General features: G+C 39.0%; 1 protein-coding gene across 5 annotated transcripts in view; it reads left to right on the top strand.

Annotated features, from left to right (window-relative positions):
- Nucleotides 1-18,519, top strand: part of CTNNA3 (catenin alpha 3) — a 1,374,069-nt gene that overhangs the window by 937,159 nt on the left and 418,391 nt on the right. The window lies entirely within an intron of this gene.

The following is an 18,519-nucleotide window of genomic DNA, read 5'->3' as shown; positions in this document are numbered from 1 at the left end:
CTTGGGTGGACCTGCAAGTTGGGGAAGGGGAGGCAGAGTCTCAGGGAATCACCAAGGTTGGACATACAGTGTAAACCAGGTTGATGGAGACTCAGCTATGGCACCCGCCTGCTGGCTCTGTGTGGGGAGGGCTCAGCAAAGAAACAATGGCCTCTGCTAGAACTTCTGTCTGGGAGAAAGCTGCCCCTCCAATTCTTGTTCCAAAGCCAGACAATTCAGTTCCTCCCTGTATGTGCCTTATGTGCCCTTCAAGCTACTGCCCCAGCTCTGGAGTTTAGGATAAATGAGTCCAAGTAATTCTGTGTGTCAGCCTTTTAAGAGGAACTGCCTGGGACTCCAGAGCCCTACATCTCACTCAGTCACAATCTCTGCTAGTTTTTATAGCCAGAAGTTATGGCGACTTATCTTCCTCTCATTGGAACCCTGGGCTTAAGGTTCTGGTGAGGGTCTTGCTTCTTAGAGTAGAACTCCACAGTAGAGATATCCCTTCTGATTTTTAATTGCCACACATGAGCTTGAGACTAGTTTATTATGAGTCCTGCCCCTCCTACCAGTCTTGATGAGACCTCTTTATATCCTTATTAGAGGCCTGGTACACTACATTTGTGCACTGGTACGGGGAGGGGCATCCCTCAGCCTAGCCTGAGCCCTCTCGCAGTCTGGGACTAAGCTGGAGCGGGCCTAAGCTGGCAGCTGGACATCCCCCAAGGGTCCTTAGTGCTGCTATGGAGGCGGGAGAGGCTCCCGCCACCACCGCTGCACTCGCCAGCCATGAGCCCAGCTTTTGGCTGAGTAGCACTCCCCCTATGGGAGCACACTGACCACCAGGGGGCAACTCCTGCATACAGCGTCTGCCCCCTGGTGGTCAGTGTGCATCATAGCAACTGATCATTCCACTGTTTGGTCGATTTGCATATTAGCCTTTTATTATATAGAATTTGTAGGATTTCTGTTCAGCTACAATTCAGGTGATTCTGAATGATGGTTGTTCTGTCCCTTAGTTGTAATTTTGATGTGATTGTGTGAGGTTCTGAATACTGTGTTTACCCATACAGCCATCTTGACAGGGAATAATGCATTTTTTTGTTGTTGTTCTGGATGGTGGTTAAATATACATATGCATTTTGTAAAAAGAAAAAAGTAATTAAATATATATTTGTGATTGTTCACTTTTTAATATAAATGTCAATATTGAATAAAATGCTTTCTTTTATAAAGAGCAGAATTCTGAATATTGATATCAATGTCTGTGAGCATATAAAATTATTATGCAAAAGAGAGCAAGATATAACTACTTGCTATGATCTTTACCCAAAGATGTCTTATATTTCAAAAGTATGCATTTCATTGCTAAATGCTTTACATTCATGAAATCACAGAAGTTATATCCAATAGAGTGACTCACACAATGTATTATTATCACTTTAAATTTTAAACTAAAAACATTAGTTTTAAGAATAACTATGATATTAGGTGATAGAAATTGTGATGAAATTGCATACATATGGAATACTTTATTTTTTCCATCTCTTAATAGGTAATTATAACACCACTAGAGGCCTGGTGCATGGATTTGTGCACCAGTGGGGTCCCTCAGCCTGGCTTGCAGGGATCAGCCTGAAACCGGCTCTCCGACATCCACCAAGGGGTCCCAGATTGCGAGAGGGTGCAGGCCAGGCCAAGGGACTCCACCAGTGCATGATTGGGGTCGGGAAAGGACTGGAGGGAGGGCTCCAGGGCATGTCCAGTCCATCTCACCCAGTCCCGATCAGCCAGACCCCAGCAGCAAGCTAACTTGCCGGTCGTTGCATCTACCCCCTGGAGGTCAGTGTGCATCATAGCAACTGGTAGAATGGTCGAACAAGCGGTCGGACACTTAGCATATTAGGCTTTTATTATATAGGATATACTGCATGTTTATTATAACATTTGTTAGTCTCTGACTTTTTCAAGAAAAATAAAGAAGCAATTTGCACAGTGGGAGGCAGGTGTCAGATCTTTTCTGTGCCACTGTCATATTATAAATTTTTTATTATAGTTCTAGTAAGCTATATTAATGAATAACAGTACAAAACATATTTAAATAAGATATTGGTAAATTGGTTTGACTTTAAGCTGCTGAGGTGACATTAAGTTATTATCACACTGTATTTTGTGTCTTGACAGAATTACTGCAATTTTCTAAAACAGCTTACCAACCTACTGCCAGGAAGGAACTTGAATACTGGGAAAATTAGGCTCATTTTTTATAAAAATTTTTAAAAATATTTTATAATGTCTCTGGAAGAGTATACTTTAGGAGTGAATTTATCTGGATTATATTACATTATAATTGACCCTGAGGCTACATCCCAATTGCGCTATTATGAAAAGTACTTTAAAAATCTATTTTTAAAAGAAAATTTTGGCCCAGGTGGTGTGGTTCAGTGGTTGAGCTCTAACCTATGCACCAGGAGATCAGGATTTGATTCCTGGTCAGAACACATGCCTGGGTTTCTGGCTTAATCTCTAGGAAGGGGCATGCAGGAGGCAACTGATCAATGATTCTCTCTCATTATTGATGTTTCTGTCTCTCCCTCTCCCTTCCTCTCTGAAATCAATACATATATGTGTGTGTGTGTGTGTGTGTGTGTGTGTATACATATATATATATACACATATATATGTACATATATATTATATATATCCTGTATAATAAAAGCCTAATATGCTAAGTGTCCGGTCATCCAATTGGCCATTCAACCAATCAAAGCATAATATGCTAATGATATGCTTAGGCTGCTCAACTGCTTGCTGTGATGTGCACTGACCACCAGGGGGCAGACACTTCAACTGGTAGGTTAGCTTGCTGCTGGGGTTGGCCGATCAGGACTAAACAAGATGAGTCAGACATGCCCTAGGCCCCTCCCACGGTCCCTCCCCAGCTGGCCAACCTCCCAAATCCCTCCATGGCTCCAATCGTGCACAGGTGGGGTCCCTCTGCCTGGCCTGTGCCCTCTTGCAATCTGGGATGCCTCGGGGAATGTCAGAGAGCTGGTTTCAGCCCAACGGTGGAACGACCAGTTGCTATGACATGCACTGACCACCAGGGGCAGATGCTTAACTCAGGAGCTGCCCCCTGGTGGTCAGTGCACTCCCACAGGGGGAGTGCTGCTCAGCCAGAAGTCGGGCTCACCGCTGGCAAGTGCAGTGGTGGTGGCGGGAGCCTCTCCCACCTCCGAGGCAGCACTAAGCCGATAGTCAGAGATCCCCCGAGGGCTCCCGGACTGTGAGAGGGCACAGGCCAGGCTGAGGGACCCCCTCTGAGTGCACAAATTTTGTGCACTGGTCTCTAGTATGTGTGTGTGTGTGTGTGTGTGTGTGTATGTATGTGTGTGTGTGTGTGTGTGTGTGTGTGTGTATATATATATATATATATATATATATATGCGTTCAGTGACTGGAATGGCAAATGACCAGAATGACCAGTGGCTATAACTCGCACTGCGGCAGCCAACCAGCCTAATCCCCATTGGCCCCAATCCCCCCCCCAGCTGGCCCAGCCCCGGCTCAGTCCCCAACACCTTGACCACGGGTGGGGCTGGCTGGCCAACTGCCTGCGACCCTTCCCCACTGCTGGCCCACCCCAATGGGCCCCCATTGGCATGGGCCAGCCAGACCCCACCCATGCACAAATTCGTGCACCAGGCCTCTAATATATATATATATAATATATATATATATATATATATATATATATATATATATATATATATATATACCAAGAAATGCCATTAAATTACAGAACTCTAGAAAAATGGGAAAACCAACTACAGGCTCCATATATAGTTTTAACCTTTTTTTTTTCTCATTCATGTATCTACTGGTGCAGTAGCCTATTACCCTCCCTGATTTCCCTCCCCCCTCACCATATGGCTGGTCATCTGTTACATGATAAGAAGATACAGCTTGTTCCAGAGACTACAGGGGGGATGTCTTTGTTGTAGAAAGTACTGGCCAAATCTCAACAAACCTGGGCTTAATGGCTCTTCCCGTGTAAATCACACTTTGCACTCCTAAGAGAGATTTTTTAAATTCTTCTTATTTTGTTCTGTTCACTAGGATGAAACCACCCTTTCTTCGGCCAAGGCATTTTGCCAAATTTTTTTTTTTTATTTTTTTTATTTTTTTTTTTTTCGCTTAAAGTATTACAAAGGGTATTACATAAGTGTCCTTTTTTCCCCCCCACCCTTGACAAACCCCTACCCTCCCTTACCCCCCAGTGTCTTATGTCCATTAGTTATGCTTATATGCATGCATACAAGTCCTTCGGTTGATCTCTTACTCCCCTCCCTCCTGCCCCCCAACTCTCTCTGGCCTTCCCACTGCAGTTTGACAATCAGTTTGAGGCAGCTCTGCCTCTGTATCTATTATTGTTCAAAAGTTTGTAATGGTCTTTATTATCCATGAATGAGTGAGATCATGTGGTATTTTTCCTTCATTGACTGGCTTGTTTCACTTAGCATAATGCTCTCCAGTTCCATCCATGATGTTGCAAATGGTAGGAGTTCCTTCTTTTTAACAGCAGCATAGTATTCCATCGTGTAGATGTACCACAGTTTTCTAATCCATTCATCTACTGATGGGCACTTAGGCTGTTTCCAGATCTTAGCTATGGTGAATTGTGCTGCTATGAACATCTGGGTGCATATATCCTTTCTGATTGGTGTTTCTGGTTTCTTGGGATATATTCCTAGAAGTGGGATCACAGGGTCAAATGGGAGTTCCATTTCCAATTTTTTGAGGAACCTCCATACTGCCTTCCATAGTGGCTGCACCAGTCTGCATTCCCACCAGCAGTGCACAAGTGTTCCTTTTTCTCCACATCCTCTCCAGCACTTGTCGTTTGTTGATTTGTTGATGATGGCCATTCTGACAGGTGTGAGATGGTACCTCATTGTTGTTTTGATTTGCATCTCTCGGATGATTAGTGACTTTGAGCATGTTTTCATATGTCTCTTGGCTTTCTGAATGTCCTCTTTTGAAAGGTGTCTATTTAGATCCTTTGCCCATTTTTTGATTGGATTGTTTATCTTCTTTTTGTTAAGTTGTATGAGTTCCCTATAAATTTTGGAGATTAAGCCCTTATCAGATATGACGTTGGCAAATATGTTTTCCCACGAGGTGGGTTTTCTTGTTGTTTTGTTGATGGTTTCTTTTGCTGTGCAGAAGCTTTTTATTTTGATGTAGTCCCATTTGTTCAGTTTCTCTTTAGTTTCAACTGCCCTAGGAGCTGTATCAGTGAAGAAATTGTTTTGGCATATGTCTGAGATTTTGTTGCCTTTGTATTCTTCTAGAATTTTTATGGTTTCCTGTCGTACATTTAAGTCCTTTATCCATTTTGAGTTTATTCTTGTGTATGGTGTAAGTTGGTGGTCTAGTTTCATTTTCTTGCATATGTCTGTCCAATTTTCCCAACACCATTTATTGAAGAGACTATCTTGGCTCCATTGTATGTTCATGCCTCCTTTGTCAAAAATTAATTGAGCATATTGGTTCGGGCTAATTTCTGGACTCTCTATTCTATTCCACTGATCTATATGTCTGTTCTTGTGCCAGTACCAGGCAGTTTTGAGAACAGTGGCTTTGTAATACAGCTTGATATCTGGCATTGAGATCCCGCCTACTTTGTTCTTTCTCAGGATCGTTGCAGCTATTCGGGGTCTTTTTTTATTCCAGATGAATTTTTGGAGAGTTCGTTCTAGATCTTTGAAGAAGGCCATTGGTATTTTAATGGGAAGTGCGTTGAATGTATAGATTGCTTTGGGTAGTATGGACATTTTAATGATGTTGATTCTACCAATCCAAGAACATGGTATGTTCTTCCATCTGTTTATGTCTTCCTCTATCTCTTTTTTCAACGTCCTATAGTTTTCTGAGTAGAGGTCTTTAACCTCTTTAGTTAAGTTTATTCCTAGGTATCTTAATTTTTTTGGTGCGATGGTAAATGGGATTGTTTTTCTGATCTCCCTTTCTGAAAGTTCACTATTGGTGTATAGAAATGCCTCAGATTTCTTGGGGTTAATTTTGTATCCTGCTACATTGCCAAATTCATGTATTAAGTCTAGTAGTTTTTTGATGGAGTCTCTAGGGTTTTGTATGTATCATATCATGTCATCTGCAAATAAGGACAGTTTTACTTCCTCTTTTCCAATTTGGATGCCTTTTATTTCTTCTTCTTGCCTAATTGCAATGGCTAATACTTCCAGTACTATGTTGAACAGGAGTGGTGAGAGTGGGCATCCCTGTCTTGTTCCTGTTCTTAGGGGAAATGGTGTTAGTTTTTGTCCATTGAGTATGATGTTGGCTGTGGGCCTGTCATATATGGCTTTTATTATGTTGAGGTATGATCCTTCTATTCCCACCTTTCTGAGAGTTTTTATCAAAAATGGGTGTTGGATTTTGTCGAATGCTTTTTCTGCATCAATTGATATGACCATGTGGTTTTTTTCTTTCAATTTGTTTATGTGATGTATCACATTTATTGATTTACGGATGTTGTACCATCCTTGCATCTCTGGGATAAATCCTACTTGGTCATGGTGTATGATCCTTCTGATGTACTGCTGGATCCGATTTGCTAAGATTTTGTTGAGGATTTTGGCATCTATGTTCATGAGGGATATTGGCCTGTAATTCTCTTTCATTGTGATGTCTTTACCTGGTTTTGGTATTAGGGTGATGCTGGCTTCATAGAATGAGCTTGGAAGCGTTCCTTCCTCTTGAATTTTTTGTAGTAGTCTGAGGAGGGTAGGTTTTAGTTCTTCCTTGAATGTTTGGTAGAACTCCCCTGTGAAGCCGTCTGGCCCTGGGCTTTTGTTTGCTGGAAGCTTTCTGATGACTGCTTCAATTTCTTCCATAGTTATTGGCCTATTGAGGTTTTTAGATTCTTCCTGATTGAGTTTTGGAATGTTGTATTTTTCTAGGAATTTGTCCATTTCCTCCAGGTTGTCTAGTTTGTTGGAGTAGAGTTGCCCGTAGTATTGTTTAACAATCATTTGTATTTCTGTGGGGTCTGTTGTTATTTCGCCTCTATCATTTCTGATTTGGTTTATTTGGGACCTCTCTCTTTGCTTCTTGGTGAGCCTGACTAGGGATTTGTCAATCTTGTTTATCCTTTCAAAGAACCAGCTCTTGGTTTCATTGATTTTCTGTATTGTTTTTTTGGTCTCTATTTCATTGATTTCTGCTCTAATCTTTATTATCTCCTTCCTTCTGCTCACTCTGGGGTTTTCTTGTTGCTCTCTTTCTAATTCTTTGAGTTGTAGAGTTAGATGATTGACTACCATTTTTTCTTGTTTTTTGAGATAGGCCTGTAGAGCTATAAACTTTCCTCTCAGGACTGCTTTCATTGTGTCCCAGAGGTTTTGTATTGTTGTGTTTTCATTGTCATTAGTGTCCAGGATGTTTTTAATTTCTTCTTTGATGTCATCGGTAACCCAATCAATATTTAATAACATGCTATTCAGCTTCCAAGTGTTTGAGTAGTTTGGGTTGTTTTTATTGTAGTTTATTTCTAACATTATGCCATCGTGGTCTGCGAAGAAGCTTTTTATGATTTCAATCTTCTTGAATTTGTGGAGACTTTGCTTGTGACCCAATATGTGGTCTATTTTTGAATATGTCCCATGAGCACCTGAGAGGAATGTATATTCCGCAGCTGTGGGGTGAAGTGTTCTGAAGATGTCAATTAAGTCCATCTGATCTAGTGAGTCATTTAGGATTGCTGTTTCTTTTCTGAGTTTTTGTCTATCGGATTTATCCAGTGATGTCAGTGGTGTATTAAAGTCCCCTACTATGATTGTATTGTTGTCGATCTCTCCCCTGATATCTTCCAGAAGTTTTCTTATGTATGTGGGTGCTCCTGCATTGGGTGCATATATGTTTACCAGGGTTATATCTTCTTGTTGTATTGATCCCTTTAGTATTATGAAGTGGCCTTCCTTATCTCTGGTTATGGCCTTCACTTTGAGATGTATTTTGTCAGATATAAGTATTGCTACCCCAGCTTTCTTTTCCTTTCCATTTGCGTGAAAGATATTTTTCCATCCCTTCACTTTCAGTCTGTGTGAGTCCCTTCTAATGAGGTGGGTCTCTTGTAGACAGCAGATGTATGGGTCATGTTTTTTTATCCATTCAGCCACTCGATGTCTTTTGGTTGGAGCATTTAGTCCATTTATATTTAAAGTTATTATTGAAAGGTACTTGTTTGTAGCCATTTCTTTTTGTGTGTGTGTGTGTGGCTGTTTTCTTTCTGAGCTTGATATTTCTTCTTTTTACACCAGTCCCTTTAGCATTTCTTGCATGGCTGGCTTGGTGGTGATAAACTCCCTTAGCCCTTTTTTGTCTGTGAAGCTTCTTATTTCCCCTTCAATTTTGAATGATAGCCTTGCTGGATAGAGTATTCTTGGATTCAGTCCTTTGCTTTGCATCACTTTGTAGATTTCCGTCCATTCTTTTCTGGCCTGATGTGTTTCTGTTGAGAAATCATTTGATAATCTAATGGGAGATCCCTTGTATGTTACTTTCCGCCTCTCTCTTGCAGCCTGTAAGATTCTCTCTTTATCCTGAACATTTGCCATGGTAATTATGATGTGTCTTGGTGTGGGTCTTTTCGGGTTCACCTTGTTTGGGACTCTCTGGGCTTGTGTGACTTTTTTCTTCCCCACCTCAGGGAAGTTTTCTGATATTATTTCTTCGAATAGGTTTTCTAATCCATGTTCATATTTCTGTTGTTCTGGCACCCCTATTATTCGTATGTTGTTTTGTTTCATGTTGTCCCAAAGCTCCCTTAGGCTCTCCTCCTGTCTTTTAATTTTTTTCTCCATTTGCCGTACAGTTTGAGTGTGTTTTGCTTCCTTGTCTTCTAATTCACTAATTCGGTCCTCCGCTTCTCCCAGTCTACTGTTGATACTTTCAATGGAGTTTTTTATTGAAGCTATGTCACTCTTCATTTCTTCTTGGGACTTACTTAAGTTGTTGATTTTTTCATCTGTTTCTTCTAGCTTCTTGCATAAGTAGTTGAGTTTTTCATCTGTTTCTTCTTGCTTCTTGAACATCTGGTGCATGTACTCTAGGAACCTTATTCTGAATTCTTTTTCCGTCATGTTGCATATCTCTGTCTCACTTAGCTGCTTTTCTGGCGAGTCCTCCTTTTCTTTCCTTTGGGGGTTTCTTTGCCTACCCATGTTTGATCTCGCTGACATATGTAGATGTTGAGATGTTCAGTGGCTGCTCCCTGGGTGGCAGGGGCTCCTTGGGTTGTGGTTGCTGCTCAGACGGTTGCGGTAGCAGCTGCTTTCCAGTTGGCAGCAGCTCCTCTGGTGGGTGTTGTTCACAGCTGTGTTGGCTCTTCTGGCTGGTGGGGGGAGGCTTCACGTACAGCTGCTGTTCCACAGACAGAGGGTGTGGTGATCAGGAGGCTGTGGTGATCAGGAGGCTGCGGTGATCAGGGGGCTGCTGTTGCTTGGATCTGCGGTCTGGGAAACGCTCCTCTCTTACCAGCACTGCATGGTCTGGGAAACGCTCCTCTCTTATGGGCACTGCATGGTCTGATCAGTTCCTCAGGATGCCCCCTTTAGTCTCAGTTCTCCGCAATCACAAAATCCAAATCTCAAATCTCCTGGCGCCAGCAATCCCGCGGATCTCCTTTCCCCGGTCAGGGTCTGTGTCTGTCCCAAGAGACGTGGCTGTCTGCCATGCGGTCTCCCTCCGACCCTCTGGGCTCAGGTCTGGCAAACTTTCCTGCCCAGATCCCTGGTTTTTAACCTTTCCAGGGGAGGTCTGCCCTTCCCGGCTTCAAACCGTCTCACCAGCTGAGTAAATTTGCCAATTCGGGGTGGGTGTTATTAGTTTCAGCTGCTTACTCCGTTTGTTCCGGGACAAGACCTGGGACGCGTCTGCCTATATCGCCGCCATCTTGCTTCTCCCTTTTGCCAAATTGAAGCTTCCATGATATCTGTGTAGGCTGGCATCTTATTCTGTCTTCAGCTTTTCTCATGTGACTGGGTGATTAGTTAAAAGGCCATGGAGGTTTCTGAAGCTCTAAACAGTCAGCTTTTTTGCACATAATGAACTAAACAGCAAATTCTTATTATACTTATTATATATGTCAATGCAAAATTGAGCAAGAAAGGAAAATCCAAACTTTAAAAGATTAGAAATATAGTCACAATGAGTGTGTGAGTACTTCCAGCCAACAGTATTCATAAGGGTTGTTAGTGGGTTTCTTTTTGTCTGTTTGTTTGAGTCAGGTAGAAAGCTACTTTGAATATAATCAGCATAAGAACCGTGTGATCAACCATTTTTCTCATCTTCCAGCATTGAATAAATATTCAAATAGCAACAATAATCAAAATTAGAAACATCTTTGACTGTATCTTAAATTGGAGCATTCTCAGAACACACATACTTCATAGAATATAAGTTTACAGTTTGATGTCACTATGAATGTACATTATTAGTTAAATTGTTAAAAATATATTTAATAGCCCTGACCGGTTTGGCTCAGTAGATAGAACGTCAGCCTGCGGACTGAAGGGTCCCAGGTTTGATTCTGGTCAAGGGCATGTACCTTGGTTGCGGGCACATCCCCAGTAGGGGGTGTGCAGGAGGCAGCTGGTCGATGTTTCTCTCTCATCGATGTTTCTAACTCTCTATTCCTCTCCCTTCCTCTTTGTACAAAAATCAATAAATATATATTTTTTAAACATTTAAAAATATGTATTTAATATATTCACTCAGAACTGTTTTAGACACAACTAAGAAATACTCGGGAGTAAAATAAAGAGCTGTGTTGGAATTGTTGATTTGGAAGTTGTTTCTGTAAACGCCCCCCCCCCTCCCCCCCCCCACACACACACAAAACAACAGACCCAGCCCTGGCCAGTGTGACTCAGTTGGTTGGAGTATAGTCCCCTACATCAAAAGGTGGCAGGTTTGATTCCCGGTGCCATTGGGAACCAATTAATATTTCTCTCTTAGATTGATATTTCTCTCTCTCTCTCTCTCTCTCTCTCTCTCTCTCCCTTCCTATCTCTAAAATCAATTTTAAAAGATGCATATCCATATGTAGACTTAATGGAAAATTAGCTTTTTTAAAAAGGATTTTGAAGTGTTTTAATTGTGGTTAAAATAAGCCAAAAGAAACTTAATATTCTGAAGAAGGTCAACCAGATCCCCACTGTATATAGGTCATAATGGGACTTTCCAATTTGACGTCAGATTTCATATGGCATGGGCCAAGGTGCTGGATAATGTCAGTAAGAACGACCTAATGTATTTTATCACATCAAAGACGATCCAAACTCTGAATACTTAAACCTTATTCAAATATTTGAAATTTGAACACTGCATGTCTCAGAAGGTGTTTTCTTCCCCACGGAGGAGCTTCCATTGCGTATCAGTCGTTAGATTTGGTGACCATTCACTATTGCCATAAGCCTTAAAATAGCTTGTCATGTATCGAATATAGTCTGCATGTGGTTGATTTCTATAGTGTATTTCTTGGACATTTTGCAAACTCCTGATAGGCAATTTATGTTGCTTTGAAATCTATTTTAATCAAGAGGCAGTCTTTCCTACTTCTGAAATTCGGCTATTTGTCCTGTCCGCATCCTATTTCATTCATTTTCAATACCAGTTACCACATGGAATCAAGGAAGAAGATCAACATTATTACCTTGCAAGCCCATATTTGGAGTTTACTTGAGTTAGGGAGGCTCTATTTAAAAGCATGTTCTCATTGAGACTTTTAAAAAATATGGCTGGCACCCGGCTGAAGTGGCTCAGTGGTTGAGCGTAGACCTATGAACCAGGACATCACATTGGTTCTATCACCAGTTCTATCCCCAGCCAGGGCACATGCCTGAGTTATGGGCTCAATCCCCAGTGTGGGGCAGGTGGGAGGCAGCTGATCAATGATTCTTTCTCATCATTGATGTTTCTATCTCTCACTCCCTCTCTGAAATCAATAAAAATATTTTTTTAAAAAAAAAAAACATGGCTGGCTACCTTCAGAAAAAAAAATTCTTCATTTCTATTAGCCTACAAAAGGAAAATTCCTTTTTATTGTTAATTCCAGTTTAATTGTCTTATTTTCCTATGTGTAAGAGAAACATTTTGATTTATCATCTTCTTGTGGTACTTTCTGAGGAGGAAGTACCAACCATGTCAGGGGAATACTGGCTCACAGAGAAGTGCCAGTGAGACCATGTGGGAAAAGAATGAATTGGTCCAGTAGCATTAAACCCAGAAGGAGGAAGCTGCTGAATAAGATGTGACCTGTAGAGCTTTAGAAGGGAAATTTAGACCTCTTATCATGAACTTCTTGGAAAAACTGTAGTTGCTTTTTTTTTTTCTATTTTAAAATAATACATGTTCGTTAGAAGCCTGAAATAAAAGTCAAAATTCTCCAGAGATTTAATTTCATAAAATTTTCCCCAATAACATACTTTCCCTTTCTCATAACTCCTGGGAATATCTAATATAGATATATCAATAAAGGTATTTAATCAAAACACTAGTTTATTTTCCATCAAATGCTAAGTTATATAATTGTACATGAAACCTGATATTCATTCTCCTTACCTACTATCTATGAAACTTGTGCCTTTTTTATGCCAGTTTGTGAAAAATTGTGAGATGGCTGGTCCTTTGTTCAGATCACATTAGTTTCTCTGCTTCCCTAAAACACCACTCCCAGTTCTGATTTTAAGCTCTTCTTTAAGTTAAATTCAACCTATTTTTCCTTGTCTGCAGCAAGGGAGTTCAGGAAAGTGAGCCCATGAGCTATCTTCTTAAACTCTCTTTTTTCCTAATAGGGGGTTATTTAATATCCTTTCAGAATATGGAGTATTCATGATTCTCAGAACTTTCATAGCTTCTTCTAGTCTTCGGAATGACTTTGCATATATTGCTAATGCTTTTTTTTATTCATTTTTATGGGGTTTTGGTAGTAAATTTAGGAATAAATTTTTCTGCATATGCTTGTGCCTACACCTTAGTGTGAAATCTTCTATTTGGGAAGTTTTTTTCAATTTGAAAGAAAAAAAATACTGATATCATTTGGACATAACAGAAATGCTGACCAGAACACAATGCAATCTGCTAAATGTGAGTGTGTATTTGAGTGGGTGTGTATGTGGTTATTTAATCTCAGCGCTTATGTGGAATATTATTGTTTAATTCCATTGATATTAGAGGAAACAGATAGAAAAAACAAGCCCACAGTGAAAGTGTTGGTGAAACTAAAATTAGAAAAAAAGACAATGTTTTTAGTCTTGTTTTATTTGATCTTCAGAAAAGCTAGACTTGTGACTTGGAGAGGTAGCTGTGGTTGGAGTGGTGGGTTAATCAGCAATCTCTACAAATCTATTTCAGAAACATACTTGAAAAGAAGACAATTAGTTTAGAGCAGCGATTTTCAATCTTTTTCATCTCATGACATACATAAAGTAATTACTAAAATTCTGCAGCATAGAAAAAAAATATATTTTGCCAATCTAATAAAAAAATAGGTATAATTTTGATTCACTCACACTAGACGGGTATTGTTGTGTTGGCTGTTGTCATATTTTTAATTGACAATCTAAGTAAAAAGAGGTCAGTGCCCCTAACGAAATTGTAAGGTATAGCATATTTTAAAAATTCTTGGTGCACACCGGTTGAAAACCGTTGGTTTTGAGCCAAGTAACTTCTCCAGCTTGTGAGAAAATGATGCAGCATTTTAAATACTTCCACACACAGTCTTACACCTGGTACATTTCTCTTCTATTGCTATTTCTTCTTTGAGAGGCGATATCAGCAGAACAAGATTGTTCTTTTAAATGTAAACATTCTAAGGCACATCTTCTTAGCTAGCTATTGTAAAATGCAATTGCTTGCTATATTCTATGATGTTCCCTGATATCATTTCTTTCTACTCACTCATGAGAAAATGAATATCTATGACTCTATTTCTCAAGAAGTTGAAATGTGTAATGCTTAGTGTTTTGCTGTGTGGTGGCCCTTTAACATTAATAGGGTAAAGTTTGATATAAAGCCTTACAACAAACTGTTCTTTATATAGATTAGATTCACTTTCAATTTACAGGTTGTTTATCCAAGCTATATTTTTATTAGTACTCCAAACACAGTGTTTCTTTTCTTTATCTCCTGGAGAAAAATAACAAAACCTTCTAGGATGTGCATTAAGTATCATTGCAAAATAATAAGGTGAAAAAAATTCAGTTGCCTGAGTTTCTAAAAATAGTGTATCCTTTGAAGATATGTGGCTGACATCTTGTATAGAATTCTTTTTTTTAATCCTCTGACTGTAGAATGGAACTCAAGAGTGGTAGTAGGTTTTGCTTTTTGATGGTTGGCCTGGTTATGGTTTTTTAAATGTATATATTTATTATAACAATTACCTCAAAAAATAAAAATAAATCTGCACTTTGACTAAGACAAGATGATGCCAACATTTCTTTTTGGGTCCGAGGTCATTGTCTCACAAAATCGAAGAATTAATTTGCAGACAAAAACTGTTGGTGGAAGCAAAGTTTATTGAGAGATAGACGGACTCTCTGCCACAGGGAGCCACAGGGAAGGGGCCCAAAGCAGGTTTCCAGGGAAGCTTCTTGGTCTCAGGTTCCAAAGTCCCCTGCCCCAGTCCTGGAAAAGGTGCAGCTGGGGTTCCAGGAGAGCCACGAGCAGGCCAGTAGCCAGAGCTTCCGGTCCATGCTGCAGCCAAGTGCAGTTCAGCATCCACGCTAATGAAAGGCCATTAGTCCATGTGTAGAGTCCCCTGTGGCCATAAGCCACGTGGACGCAGGGGTGCATAGCCCCTGCCGCATGAGAGCCAGAACCCAGTGCGCCAGAGAAACCAGGGAGTGTGCTTCTTTATATCGGAGCAGATATTGCTTTGCTAGCTCCTGATTGGCCATTTCATAAAATTCTGCCTTAGCAACATCCACGCATTGTAAAGCTCACCTCTCCTACATGCCCTTCTTTCTCAGCCCAGCCGGTTGCCTTAGCAACTCCCACCTAACTGGCTCTAGTTCTAGATCCTTTTGTTTGATCCATGGAGCAGTCAGCAAGCTGCTTCTGCTTGTCTCTGCAACACTTCGCCCACCCCCACCCCCACCTCCCATCCGCCACCCTCCACCCCAGTGGTCCCATCCCTGACCGCCTAGTCCCTTTCTGTCTCCTAAGATGGAAACAAAAAATTTTATTTTCCGGTAGGAAACTTGATGAAGCCAATGCTGACTTCTTTCTATTCACAAATGAAACCCATTATGAAGTTAGAGGTTTTAATGTTTTAGTGTCATTTGTCAACTCAATTATGTCTATTTTCATGAAGAAGGGGATCAAAAGAAATGCATGTATCTTTGCTACAAAAATAACAGATTAATGCTTTTTAGTACATGTTATTATTTTAAAAGATATATTGCTGGGCTCTGAGTCATTAAATGATTTTCCAAAGATGATGGTGTTCTCTGGAACCTAGATTTGCTGGATGAATGCCCTTTGGTAATGCAGTAGTTACTGCCTTTTGCTAAAGGTTATAATTTATATGAGCCAAAAAAGCACAGCTTTTCCTGGAATTGCAAAAGCTTTCCAAAGGCATTCATTTGTAATCTTTTACTTAACATTATTTATTAAGCTAAAACTATAACTATAAAAAATTCATTTTTAATTTCAGTTGTTGAAATGTTAAAATCAAGCAATTGAAAATCAAAGTGCCTTTGTGCTTCCTATAATGTTTTTCCACATTATGCCGCCTGTAGATGAGGGCCCAGCACAATGTCTGGGATCTTCAGTACATAGGTTCCCATACTCCCCTCCCCTTTTGCTTCTTTACTGGTTGGTATTTATATCCACTGCATATTTCTAATCAGCACTAAGAAAGAACAAATGTTATACAATGCAATCGCACTGAATTTTTCCATAACTTGTGGATAGAACCACTCCATGTTAATACATGTAATTCCAGAACTTTTAATCTCTACTAATTTCTTTCTTTCATCTTTCATTTTATTAGTCATTTTAAGAAATACATTTTCTAGGATTTTTGAATTTGTTTTACATACATATTCCAATTAGTGGCACCAAGTTTAGGAACTGAGTTTTTTTTTAATGTATCTATGGGTGTCATTATTTCTTCATTACTTTCTAATGACTAAACATCTAATTCTAGAATTTAAAAATACGTGAACGAGTAAATCTTGCATTTAAAAAAGAGACATGTGATCTAGTTTCTTAGCCAACTTCATCTGATTATTGTGGGTTCTGAAAAATCTGGGGGATGTAAAAAATAGATGAAATGACGGTAGATGAGAGCACTAGAGTTTAATTTTAGTTGTCTTTCATTTGTAGCAGCAGTTCTCAACCTGTGGGTCAAGACCCCTTTGGGGGTCAAAAGACCCTTTCACTGGGGTCGCCTAAGACCATCAGAAAACACATATATAATTACATATTGTTTTTGTGATTAATCACTATGCTTTAATTATGTTCAATTTGTAACAATGAAATTGGGAGTCACCACAACATGAGGAACTGTATTAAAGGGTCGCGGCATTAGGGAGGTTGAGAACCACTGGTTTATAACATGTTGAGGAAGCAGCAGAATTAGGTTAATTTTTTCTATTCGCCAATTTAACATTTGTTGGTACAAATGATATGAAAAAATACTTGTTCATTGCATATAAGTGAATCTGTTTATGTAATGATTTATTATGTAGAATTCAGCCTTTGGGTAAGTGAAGAAAAATGTCGTTATTTTAATTGCTACAAACTAGTTATTTTAATTGAGATGATTTTATGTAGACTTTTTAAAAGTTTGTTAAGAGTTTAGGAAGAACTTTAGAACACTTTGAAAGCAAACCTAAGCTAGGCAATATATTTTTTTCGAAATTGCATTCCCAACACTTAGTGTTCTAATAGTCTCAGCATAAGTAATTATGGAAAACATGGATGAAGTAATTTTTTTTTTTTGCCAAGTGTTTCTCTTTGCGTGGCAGTAAACAGCTATGATTAATAGTGAGACCTTATTTTATTAAAAAACAAAGTCTTCAAATATCAGAAGTCTAGCCTGACATAATTTGGCAAATGCATGGACCATAAATATGTTCTTAAGATAAATTAGATTTCCCTCCACTGGAATGTTATTTAATCCCAACTATATGTATTTTGAAACTTTTTACAAAGTGTTTTTATATCTTGGAAAAATATCAGAATTTTTCTAATGTGTACAATGGATATATCGGGAAAAAGGTAAACTACGAGAAGTCAAATTTGAGATCAGAGTTTCTAAAAGCCATCAATCCTTTACAAATGTTTGCATTATCTAATTCGCACAAATAATTGTAGTTGAAAGAGATATTAATTATTTAATCTTTGAGTTGCAAAGAAATAGCATTCTTATTTATAACATGCTGCTTATTTGCAAGACTAGTTTACATTAATTAAGGCTACCTAGATAAATTTGTATTAATGACCTTTTATCCCTTTTCTCTAGAATAATTTTTGCTTATCATTTAGATTTCAATTTAAGAATCACATCCTTAGGGAGGTAACTTCCCAAATCTGAGTAGGTCAAATCTGTCATAATATTTTTATCTCTGCTAGCAATCGTCATGTTTTAATTTCACTCTCTCCAATATTAAACAGTAAGCTCCATGAAAAAAATAAACAATTCATACTTATTAATTTTTTAGTGCTTGGTTTGGTGCCAGAGATGTACATAGTAGTTACTTATAGTTATCAAATGATTGAAAACAATTTGAATAAAATTTTATAAAAATTACATTGTTGAAGCTTATTCAGAAGCATCTAGTTAGAGTAACAAATATGTTTGAAATAAAAAAAATAACAAACATTTATATAGCATGTCTTATGTGTCAGACCCTTGTCTAAGCTCTTGACATACTTACTCAATTTGTACATGAGAAAACTATACTCAAGAAAGTTGTGTAACTCATTGAATGTCACAGAGTTAATCAGATGATATTTTCTGCATTTTTAATTTGGATAATTATTTATTGTAAGGAATCCTGTGATTCTAAGTCATAGACTCTGAAAAAAATATGCATACCCAAGTCACTGTATCACACTCCTTGGGATATAACTACACTCTATACAATTAGTCATGAACTTTTAAATCTTTTACTTTCCACTGTGGTAACCTGTCAATTCCTTTTCCCCTAATCTTCATAGAGTCATTATTTTAAGGATAAAAATAATACTACCATTTTTCTATTTTATTTTTAATTTTTATTGTTTATTCTATTACAAATGTCCCCATATTTTTCTGCTTTGCCCACCTCCACCCCACCCTCACTGACCCCTCCTTCCTGGTGGCCATCACCACTCTGTTGTCTGTGTCTATGGGTTTGCATGTATGTTCTTTGGCTGATCCCTTCACCTTCTTTCATCCAGTCCCCTCTCCCACTCCACTCTGAAAACTGTCAATCTGTTTCATGTATCCATGTCTCTGATTCT

Source organism: Myotis yumanensis, unplaced genomic scaffold, assembly GCF_028538775.1.
Source record: "Myotis yumanensis isolate MYYU_CA2020_CCGP unplaced genomic scaffold, mMyoYum1.0.hap1 SCAF_13, whole genome shotgun sequence".
NCBI classification, from domain to species: Eukaryota; Metazoa; Chordata; class Mammalia; order Chiroptera; family Vespertilionidae; genus Myotis; species Myotis yumanensis.
Note: the sequence above shows the minus strand (reverse complement) of the source record. Positions and strands in the feature narration are given on the sequence as shown.